Raw genomic sequence first — 10,364 nt, 5'->3', positions numbered from 1 at the left:
GCAACCGCCATACGAAACAGCCATAAACAATCAAACAATGCAACAAGCAAACATGGCAACCGCCATACAAAACGGCCACAAGCAAGCAAACAACTCACCAAGCAAACATGGCAACCGTCAGCAAAAACGGCCGCGGCCACAAACAAACAAAAATTAATCACACAATAAAAATAGGAAAAATTAAATTAAAAAAAAAAACAAAAAAATCTCAACCAAAAAATTTACAAGAAAATTCAAGATGGCAGTAAGAGATGTAAAACAATTTGGGGCGGAGTGATCTGTATCGACCTGTCAACACACGTCGCATCTCAACTTGACAGATGTACATTATTTTGGGCTCATCATAGTGTCAGCACAAAAACAAAAAGTTCAAGTGTCAGTTCGGATCTCTCTATTGTTTCTCCCGAGTCTAATTGCCAAAATTATAATTCTTGAAACCTTTTCTTTTTAATTGTAAATATGCAAATACTAACTACATTTTATAAATGATCGATATGATTACACATAGTGTTGTCAATATTTAATCATAAATAAAATTCCTTAAATATCACCAACTGTTTCTATATCTGGTGATTATTGTTTCTACAAGAAGATCAATATACTACATATGGACCACTGCTTTCCATATTTTGGTAGTTCAGCAGTTATTCTGAGTATTTATGGGTACATTATGGAGAGACATTTCATTCAATAGATTTTTATATATTATTTAATGTATTTATGACTAACTTAACATACTTGCATTATATTGCTGTGGCACTAATGAAAATCAAATGCCGATAAAATATTATTATTTGTGTATATTTTTTTTCTTTTTTTAAGAAAAATTGTATGGAATATAAATCATATAGTATATTTGTGCATTTTTAAACGAAACGCATACACAAATATAAAATTATTTAAAATATAAATGTACGAATATAGTGCTTTACTAAATGTTTTACCTAGAATTGTTCAATATACAGAATTTGTTATAAGACACGAGCAGTATTCTACTCGCCTTTGCAATTGAGAGACAATTTACACGGCTGTTCTGTGAGTGCGAGCGTGTATTTGCTCGACTTTTGAATGTGTTCTACCGCTTGGACTAAAACTAAGTTTTGGATAGCGTAAGAAAAATTAATAGCCTTTCTAACGATGCTAATTAAAAATTAGTCCAAACAACCGCACTACCCGAAAATTTGAAACAAAAAATTGTTTTCACTTTTTTATAGACTCAATAATTTCTCACCTTTTGGGCAATTTCTGGATTGGCACGAATTTTTCAAGAACAAGATTGACCAAATCAGTTTAACCGTTTTCGAGTTTTAACGGATCATTTTAACGAGCTCCATTTTTATATAAAAGATATATAGAGCAAACGATCTATATAATTCATTTAATTTATAAAAACAAATGAGGTTTTAAATCTCAAAAACTCTTTATCTTACAGATATACTTGAAATAAATAATGTTAACTTTGCAATTCATTTAATATAAAATTTAGAAATATAGGATGAAGTTTTCTAATGCATGGTCAAATGTGAGATAAGTTCCGTCATTCCGAGTTGGCTTAATTTTTTCATTTACTTCACTAGCAAACTCACACACACATATATATATATATATATATATATATATTTAAATATATTTAAATATATAAATCATCGTCTAATTTATAACCTTTAATAATATATTATATATATATATATATATATATATATATATATCTTCTTATATATAAAAATGGATCGCAAAATGTGTTGGTAAGCGCATAACTCAACAACGCTCGGACCAATTTGGCCATTTCTTTCTTAAAAATGTTCGTTGAAGTCCAAGGATGGTTCTTACGGCGAGACAAAATAGAATAATTGCCGGGAAAACCCTAAAAACAGCCCTTTTCTTTTTCTCATACAAACGTTTTCTAACTAAAACTTAGAATCAATTTGAGCTTTATTGCTATTAAAATTCATATTAAATTACAAGCACTCACTGTATACTCTTTCTAAAAGATTATTCGGATTTTGATGAATCTTTCTGAAGTTTGATAAGGAAATTTTCTAGGATGTACGTGAATATAATGAAAACTATCATCTGCCAAAAATTTCAATTTACTTATGAACCTAGACAATATTATAATATGTATAATAAATTTATGATTATGAATAACAAAAATGAAATGTTTACATTATTATTGCCGAAAAGCAGCTGAGATGTGCCAAAAATTCAAATAATATAAAATACAGTATTTACAGTAGTTATAATACAGGAATTATACACATATGAACCAATATGACAAATTAACTCACATAAAATATAAAATTAAGTATTAATCAGGGCCGGTCCTACCTTTAATGCGATGCATGCGAAAAATACGAGCGCACGCCTTAAAGGGCGCCAACACAAGATTCGGATATGAAATTTGCAATATAGTTTTTTTTCAATACATAATTTCTTTGCATCTTTTACTAATCTTTCTACAATATTTTTAAAATTCGTAAAAATTTCACTTTGCAAAAAGAAATGGGAAAGTAAAGATAAAGATATCGATTAGGAGAAGTTTAAGATGCAATTTTGGATATCTTAAATAATAAAAAATTAAATTAATTTAATCCAACATGAAGTACAAGTGTTATGTTATGGTTATGGTTATGTTATAAATGTATATGCGCATTTTGGTGTGAAGAGTAATTTAAAAAACAATAATTATTATTTTTAGGTAAACGGTAAATATTAGTATATTATATTAAAAAATTGTAGACATGGGTGCAGGACAACGTCTGTTGGGTCATCTAGTATATATATATATATATATATATATATATATATATTATATATATATATATATATATATATATATATATATATATATATATATATATATATTATATATATATTATATATATATATATATATATATATATATATATATACGAGTATATATATATATATATGATAGATTTCTTGGAGGGCGTAACATCAAGTAAAAAAAGTAAAGTAAAGATTTTTTTCAAAACATCTTTATTTATAATTCTATAATTCTATAATTATTAATTTTTACAAGTTATATTAATATGTGTTAGTGATAATATAAATAATTCAAGTAAGTAATGTTTTTTTGCAATTCTCTTTAGTTAAAACTTTTCTTTTTACTATTGCTTATGTATATTCAAATTGTAACGTTACTTTCTGTTTTTTAAATTGTAGAACCACTGAAGATGACGTAGAATTTTACGTCGAAACGTATGGATAAATAAAGATGTTTTGAAAAAAATCTTTACTTTACTTTTTTTACTTGATGTTACGCCCTCCAAGAAATCTATCATACATTTCAACATCAAATTTAAACATTTTCAACATATATATATATATATATATATATATATATATATATTTATATATATATATATATAATATATATATATATATATATATATATTTGTAATATTTTTGCAGCCCAACCGTCGAAATAAAAAAAGATTAAATAACGAAATTATTTATTCCATTTAACGTTTCGACACTTGATGTCTGTCATAATTCAGTAATCAAACCAGAAAAAACAACAGAAAAAATTAATTATGATGTAAAATTGATTGAACAGTAAATTTGTGTAAAATAATAAAATATTATTATATTAACAAACGAGAAATAGAAGGAGCACATATTGCCCTCCTATATTTAATGTTATTGATAGCATTGCATTGTGGACACTCTAGAGTTTATTATTTTATTATTTTATTATTTTATACAAGTTTAGTGTTCAATCAATTTTACATTATAATTAATTTTTTCTGTTGTTTTTCCTGGTTTGATTACTGAATGAAAAAAACATTGTATGCGTCTTTTATTTGCTTGATAGCTTACTCATTTTACACGCAGAAATACTAATTTTAAAGCTTATTTTGAGCACTATAAAAATCCATTCTCATATTTAGCATAATATTGTTCCTAGAACACTATAAAACAGCGATTTATTAAGATTTTGATTTATATAATTTTTTTCATCTCATTATTTTTTTTTTAATTTTTTTTTATTTTATTAATGGCATTTGACCGTGTGGTCATTTAGCCTCTTATTACAAAATAATATTTTACAAATTTATAACTTTCAGAGAAATATACATATTTTACAAATTGTTTACAACATAAGATTGTGACTTGATTCATAAAACCTTAATAACTAATACTTAATAACTATAATTTAATGTTACATTTTTGTAAAAAATAAACAAAAATTTTATATATATTTTCATCATTAGTGGAAAAGGCTATTGTGGTGTTAATAGGAAATATGAAATTATATTTATACAGTTCTTGTAGTAGGGATGTTCTTTGACTAGCATAGAGTTTGCACTTCCAGAAGATGTGGTCAAGATTGTGTATTTCCAAGCCGCACAAACAGAAGGGATCTTCTGCCATACCTATTCTAAAAAGATGAGATTTGCAAAATGTGTGTGCAGATCTAATTCGATTGATAATGGTAATTTCGTTTCTGTTAAACCTGGATTTGGCAAACCATGTACTGAAAGACACTTTTGGTTTGCAAAATTTAAATAAGGTTCCTTTTCTGTCTTCCATATCATATTCATTTTGCCATAACCTTAATCCTTGTTTCCTTACCCAGCTTTTAAGATCAGTCGAAGTAGCCTTTCTTGAAGGAAAAACTGATAAAAAGGCTTCTTTTGCAAGTCCATCCACATATTCGTTTCCACGAATGTTTTTTTTTTATATATGATTTATTGGCTTTATAAGCTAGTACATTAGCCATATACTAAATTACATAATATCTACACTATCTCTTAAAGTCTAGTCTTATTCCACGAATGTTGGAATGCCCTTTTATCCATACTAATTTGAACTCAAATTTATTTGCTAAGATGCTTTCTATTTTGTGGATAGTGTCAAATATTAAAAAATTACAATTTTGTTTAGGATGGTTTAGAGCCAGAAGTGCAGATTTACTGTCAGTTAGGATTATGGTTTTTGGAATCTTTTCTTGTATGACGAAGTCTAAGGCAGCATTAATACCTGTAAGTTCTGCCGAAAAGACTGAGGCAAAACCCGGTAAATTGAATTGTAATTGTTTATCTCTATTAGGTACATACACAGCACATCCAACTTTATTTTCTAACTTGGAACCATCAGTGTAGAAAAGCGTAAAATCTTTCCATTCCGTATCTAACCAATTGTCAAACTCCCAGTTTATTATATTTTTGTTACAATTATGTGTCGTATAATTGAAATCATTCAACCCTATATATTTCTTGGGAAATGAGTATTTCCAAGAATGACTATGATACGGAATTTTATCATTTGTAATTATTATGTCTTCTAGAGGTTTCAAATTATACAATCCAGTTATTAATGGAGGTGTAGGTCTGTTTTTCCAATAGTTTGTTCTAAAATGCAGAACAGCTAAAACTTCCAATTGCTTCAGGATTCGAGCTGAATCCGAGTTGAATTTTTTAATTAAAAATCTATTGGTTAGTATGTGTTTCCTTATATTTAATGGAGCTTCCCCGACTTCTGCTAAAACGGCAATGCAAGGCGTTGACCTTATAGCTCCCAAACACAATCTTAAAGCCGAGAGTTGAGCCTTATCTAACAATCCTTGTATATTAGTTGAGATTCCTCCGTAAATGATGTATCCGTAATCAATATGAGATCTAATTATGGATTTGTAGATGGCCAAACATGAACTTGGGTGGGCTCCCCAATCAGTCCCAACTAATTTTCTAATGATGTTCTTACCTACTTCACATTTTTTGATCACCTCTTCAACGTGCGCCCGGAAGGTCATCTTTTTATCAAAGGTAACCCCTAAAATTTTCACACTATCGTATATTTTACAGATCCAATTCCCCATATTAATTTCTTGAGGGTGAAGGAATTTTCTGTGCCTGGTGAACAGGATACCCTTTGTTTTGATCAAGGAAAGGTTTAGGTGGTTGGACCTCATCCATTCTGAGACCTCTGAGATCGAACACTTTATTTTGTGAATGCATTCCTCAAGCGAGTTGCAAGAAATATACAAAAATAAATCATCAGCATATTGTAGTGTCCTAACATCGTCTTGGGTTTCTGCAGCAAAGTCCGACATGTAAATATTAAATAATAATGGACTCAATATCGATCCTTGTGGTAAGCCTGTTAGAGCTACTCTGGGACCTATTAATTTATTTTTGTTTTTTACATATAGTAACCTATTGGTTAGTAAAAGAATTATAACTTTTATAATATTATGGGGAATATTCAACTTCTCAAGTCTATTCAGTAAAATACTATGATCAACATTATCGTAAGCCTTGTGTACATCCGTCGCTAACAATAGCAGGTATCTATTATTTGAATTGGATATATGAATGTCAATGGATAAAGTACTTAAAAGATCACTTGTGCCTTGACCTCTTCTAAAGCCAAATTGGTTATGATTGAAAAGAGACTTGTTTTCTAGATACCACTCCAGTCTATTCTTGACGATGGCTTCAAATGTATTGTTCAAACATGATAATAAAGAGATAGGTCGGTAGGATTCTATCGACAAAGGATCTTTATTCGGTTTCAAGATGGGAATAATTATAATTTTTTTCCAATCTTCTGGAATCCAACAAGTAGAAAGAATTGAGTTAAATACTTCTATGATTAAACATTTTAATGCTATGGGGCTCTTCTTTAGCATAATATATGAGATATTATCCATTCCTGGCACGCTGTCTTTTTTATTTTTCAATATATTATCTAATTCGTAAAGTCTGATGGGAGAATTTAAGTCATCGGGACCTTTTTCGAGATTATTTGCAAAATTCAGATTGATTTCATTGGAGACAAAGTCTGGAACGAACATTTTTAGCATGTCTTCGAAGAATGAGCTACAGACGGAATGCGTAGATGAGTTTCTATTATTTTTGTTGTTAAAAATTTTAACTATATTCCAAAGCTTTGATGTATTAATATTACTATTGAGTGAGTTTGTAAAATCCATCCACTTTTTTCTCTTTTTGGATTTGAGAATTTTTTTTGTAATAGCATTTATTTTTTGATACTCAATAAAATTGTTATAAGAAAACTCGTCTATCATCTTTTTGTACGCTATTTTTCTTTGCCTGATCTGATTTTCACATTCTTCGTCCCACCAGATAACGGGTTTAAATTGTTTAATTGCCACTGTTTTACGTTCCTTGAAGTGTTTACCAGCTGCTTCGTTTATAATCTTGATAATGGCATCATATTTAGACTTATGATCCTCATGGAGTACCACTTTTTTCAACTTATCTTCTATTTCCCATGCGTAATTATTCCAATTGCCCTCTTTAGTATTCCATTTTCTAGAGGGATATATATAGTCTTTTACATCAAAATTAGTCTTTAACGCAATGTTAATCGGCAAATGGTCAGATCCTAAGCTGCCTGCATAAATGTCCCACTGGATTTTGTCATATAAATTATTGGAGCAAAGAGTAAGATCTATTGGCGTTCCTTTCCTACTTGCCGTGCTAATAGTGGTTGGTCTTCCATCATTCATTATTGTGAGGTTTAGGTCTTCAATAATGTTGTATAGAATCTCGCCTCCTCTGTCAATGAAGTCACTGCCCCAAGCTAAATTTTTGCAGTTAAAATCCCCTATTATGAGCATAGGCATGGAGATAGTTTCAATTAAATCTTTAATATTCTTGAAATATTCCTTAGAGTTCGGCGCACAATAGATTGAAATGATACATAGAGGGTTTTCTGATTTTAAAATCACTGCACACATTTGGATAAGATGGCACTGAAATGGGTGGTTAATTTTCTCGCATAATATGTTGTCTTTGACTAGAATGGCAGTACCGCCATAACCGTCAACTCTGTCTTCTCGGAAAATCCGATAACCTTTGATAAAATATTTGTGACCTTCTTTAAGCCAGGTTTCGGACAGACCTGCCACATGAATTTTATGAGACCACAGATAATGTTCTATACTACTCTTGTTTGCTAACATTGATCTACAGTTATATTGTAAAATGTTTATTTGTTTCATAATGAAAGGAGTACTGATTGATTTATTTTTCTTAACTCACAGGTAATTCCTTATTAGATTTTTTCTTTTTTAAACTTGCAGGATCTATTTTGTGTTTAATTTTTACCATTTTGAGAAAAACATCACTTAACAAATTTTTCAATACGGGATCATTTGGATTATAGACGTCCTTTAGCAGCCTAATGAAATGATATAGGCCACCTGATGTGTTAGGATCTTCACTTTTCCTATTGGATTTTACTTCATTTTCTGAATCAGAATCTGATTTGTTTTTTAATCTTTTTCTAGGGTTTATGGCATTTCCCTTGTCAGCCATATTTTCTTTCCAAACAGGTTTTATGCTATGTCCGATTACAGCCCCATTCTTTTCTCTCTTGGTTGAGGGTGGAACTTGAATCCTTTTAGGTTTATTAAATGTCTTGAAGTTTGCAACATAACCTTGGTCTTCCTCCTCTTCCAGGTCCGATAGAACCATGAATTTATTGTTTATTAAAGCCCCACTCTGGTTAGAGTTCTTGATTTTTATTGGAGGGAAATCTTTATCTTTATTCAAGCTGCTTAGGTTAACTCTAACTGTTTTCGAGTATTTATCGTTATCAAAGGTTTTTTTTTGCTTCGTAGAAAGATAAATTCTGTGTTGCCATTAATTCATTAATATTTTTATATCTTTTATAGATCCTGCAATCTTTATTATAAGCTTCGTGGTTATCTTTGCACAGGCAGCATAGATAGTTGGTATCTTCTAAACATACGTCTTTAATATGAGGACCTGCACATTTGGGACACCTTAGGTCGTTCCGGCATTTTTCCCGAACGTGACCAAAACGACAACACTTATGGCATTGGGTGATCTTCTTAATAAATGGGCTGACTGGACATTTTACAGAATGTATACCTACTTTATCAGGCAAAATTGAACCTCTGAAAGATAATTTCACGCATTGCGAGTTAATTTTCCGCTTGTTGATATTTTTTGGTACAAAACACTTTACATCTATTATCGGAATTACTGATTCTATCTCTTCTAATATTTCTTCTTCCGTGAGATTAATATCTACATCAAAGATTATACCTTCCCTAATTAATAGGTATTTAGGAATGTAAGCTTTCAAATTATTAGCAGTAAAAAAAATTATCGTCAAGAAGGCTATTTGCTGTTTTACCGCTCCTAAGAACTAGTTTGACTTTATTGTTACCAATCACGATAATCTCCAACAAATCTTCTTTCGGAATCGAACGTGATCTGTGTAGTAATTTTCCGAGAGCCATAGGGTGTAAACGTCCAATGTTTTTACTTAAAGATTCTACGTAAATGTAAAAAGGACCCGTATCACACATATAAAACGTTCGGCAAATGAATTTCATCAACGTTAATTCGATTAGAATTCTCATCACTAGGTACTTGCTCAATCATTTCAATATTTTGTGCTTCATTGCTTTTGTCACACACATTATCCGTATTAATTGACTCTTCAATTCGAATTGACTCTTCAATTACTGTTTCAGCACTATTATTTTGCATTGGATTATGTTCATTTCTTATTAGGCTCACCTCATTATTTGAATTACGTAAATCTGTATTATTTTCATTTCCAACATAGTACACATTCATTGCATTTGCAACAGTCACGCCAATTTCCGCACATGTAGGAGGATTTTTATCGGGCGGACGGCCCTTTATTTGTCCGGTATCGGACTCCATGAAGACATTAAATTAATTAACACAACAAAAGTGCGGCTAATTTATTTAATTACCACTTATATTAACATAAAATACACAATGTTTATGCGACACTGCGTGCCCCCCCATGTAATGGTTATTATCTATTCACCGATGTTAACAGCTCAACGTCCGAACGAATACTGTTATTTTTGTTAAAATGTATATTTCTGAAGATATAAGCAAACTACTCTTTTAATTTTTCTTTAACGTGTAGTTAGAAAATAATTTATCAAATTGAATTTATCATCTTGGTCCTAGACAATATAATAATCATAATAATAATAATGGGTGTGTTCGGAGTGGCTGTTTGTGACGATCCACAACTCTTCTAAACTCACTTTGATTTGTTATGCCATGGGTGTCAAACTCGCGGCAAGCGGGCCGCATGCGGCCCGCAGCAAATATTTTTGCGGCCCGGCTGCCCGCATATGTTGACAAATATACTATATATTGCATATATAATATGCAATAAATAACAATTCAATAAGGAAAAAATGAAATATTCAACTGCAATAGAAATATGCTTCTTTATTAAATCTGTTTTATTATTGGATGTAATATTATTATTATATATATATTTATGTTTTGGATGAATTAGTGTAGCCTTTGTTTCACTGAATGACGTTCTCGATGAAGCAAATTTCC

This window comes from Ctenocephalides felis, unplaced genomic scaffold, assembly GCF_003426905.1.
Source record: "Ctenocephalides felis isolate EL2017-DRISC unplaced genomic scaffold, ASM342690v1 CF-g0.4_SCAFFOLD_01492, whole genome shotgun sequence".
In the NCBI taxonomy this organism is placed as follows: domain Eukaryota; kingdom Metazoa; phylum Arthropoda; class Insecta; order Siphonaptera; family Pulicidae; genus Ctenocephalides; species Ctenocephalides felis.
The sequence above is the reverse complement of the archived record's forward strand: the minus strand, read 5'-3'. Positions refer to the sequence as shown.